The sequence below is a fragment of the Apium graveolens genome, chromosome 5, assembly GCF_009905375.1.
Source record: "Apium graveolens cultivar Ventura chromosome 5, ASM990537v1, whole genome shotgun sequence".
In the NCBI taxonomy this organism is placed as follows: Eukaryota; Viridiplantae; Streptophyta; class Magnoliopsida; order Apiales; family Apiaceae; genus Apium; species Apium graveolens.
Window position 1 is genome coordinate 215,414,708 of NC_133651.1, and position 2,206 is coordinate 215,416,913.

At 39.8% G+C, this 2,206-nt stretch overlaps 1 non-coding gene across 1 annotated transcript; it reads right to left on the reverse strand.

The window, feature by feature from the left end:
* Positions 1-1,413: 1,413 nt before the first annotated feature.
* Positions 1,414-1,520, reverse strand: LOC141662357 (small nucleolar RNA R71). Its single transcript, XR_012550478.1, has one exon. It is a non-coding gene; the product is annotated as a small nucleolar RNA R71 (small nucleolar RNA).
* Between the last annotated feature and the right edge of the window lie 686 nt (positions 1,521-2,206).

Consider the following 2,206-nt stretch of genomic DNA (forward strand, 5'->3'; position numbering starts at 1 on the left):
TGATCATGGGTCGTAACGGATTTACTATGGATTTCTTTAGTTAGTTGTTTAATACCTTAGTGTGTGATGATTGTATGATATCTAGCATAGGTTGTGCTTATTCGTCTTATATGCGTCACGAACATATAAGATAGTGTGTTAATCTCTTGTAAATCGATAGTGAATCTTGAGATTTAGAACTTGCCATGCTAGCATAGGTTCATGTATGTGTATGCATTATTAGTGGGTAACTCTAACCGTTTTACTTGCCCTGTATAATCATAATAAATAACTTGCACTTAAATCATTATGTTGTCAAATTCTGTAGACATATAGGGTCTCAACATAATTGGTGCATATTCAACTTCTATCTTCATTGTGGATGCTTGGTAGAATGGTATTAGTACAACAAAAGTTGGCTTTTATTAGTTTCGTGTTGTTCGATAAATATCATCACCGTTACATGCTAAGGGTAATAACAATGACTATTGAAGGAAGTAGTAATGAAGTTATGATCTCATGTGTGTTTGATATTGTTAGTTCAAGTGTTATTTAAGTGTTTTATTCCCGTAGTTAATTGTAGTTAATAATTAGTTGATCAATCTTAAGTGTTATTATCTTGACATTGAGAAGTAATCATACATTGGTGAGTGAGTGTTAATTGAACATAATTAGTCTGAGTCTCTGTGGGAACGAACTAGAAATTATTCTATATTACTTGCGAACATGTATACTTGCGTGAATATTAGCGCGTGTTTTCTCCCTAACAAGTTTTTGTCACCTCTGCCGGGGAATCGGCATATTTGTTTAGTTTATGTACTTGCCATCAGTGGTCCTTATGACTCATTGATTAAGACGTGTTACTTATTATTTCCGGTTGTGTTTCAGGTACTCTAGCGAGCATTTATGCAAACACGTTCTCGCACTCGCAAGAGAACTCTAGATACGGCTGAGGAGACAGACTCAGTTCTTGTTATTCCGGAGAAGATAGATTTTGCAGATTCGGATAAGGAGAGTGAGCAGAAAGAACCAGTATTCATGGGTGATCGTATAGTTCCAGCAGCAGATCCAGCTCTTATGGACTTTTCTCGGCCTAAAATTGATGACATTCAGTCAAGCATCCTTCATCCGGCTATTCAGGCTAACACTTTTAAAATCAAGCCGGGCACTATTCAGATGGTACAGAATTCTATTTCTTTCGGAGGTGCTGCGACTGAAGATCCCAACATGCATATCAGGAATTTTGTCGAGATCTGTAGTACTTTCAAATATAATGGTGTTATTGATGAGGCTATCAAGCTGAGGCTTTTCCCATTCTCTCTGAGGGATAAAGCTAAGGACTGGTTACATTCTGAACCAGCTGGGTCCATCACTACTTGGGAAGATCTTGCGCAAAAGTTTCTGGTGAAATTCTATCCAATGGCCAAGACTGCAACTATGAGGAGTGCTCTTACTTAGTTTGCGCAGCAACCAACAGAATCTATGTGCGAAGCTTGGGAGCGCTACAAGGAGATGTTAAGAAAATGTCCACATCATGGTATGCCTGACTGGATGGTGATCACTGGGTTCTACAATGGTTTAGGGGCCCAATCTCGGCCCATGCTCGATGTAGCAGCTGGAGGCGCCTTATGGGCCAAAAGCTATACTGAGGCTTATAATCTTATTGAAACTATGGCTGCAAACGAGCATCAAAACCCAACTCAAAGTATGATGCCTGGGAAGGTAGCAGGTATTCTGGAAGTTGATGTAGCCACAGCTATTGCAGTGCAGCTCCAAGCGCTGTCTATGAAGGTCGATTCTTTAGCCAACTATGGAGTCAATCAGATAGCTATGGTATGTGAGCTTTGTGCCGGCTCTCATGCTACGGATCAGTGTTCTCTCATTAATGAATATGTTCAGTATGTGAACAATTATCAGTGACCGCAGCAGCCTGTGCCAGCTACTTATCATCCTAATAACAGAAATCATCCCAATTTCAGATGGAGCAATAAATAGAATGTTGTTCAGCAACCATATCAGCAAGGTATAAGTAAACAGTTTAATCCACATGGATTCACGTAACCTCAGCAATATGCTCAAAGGCAATCATATCCTCAACAAGGAGGTGCTGCTCCACCTTCTAGCGCTGATTTTGAGGAGCTAAAGCTGTTGTGCAAAAGTCAGGTTGTTTCTATCAAGACCTTGGAAAATCAAATCGGTCAAATAGCCAATGTCGTGCTCAATCGTC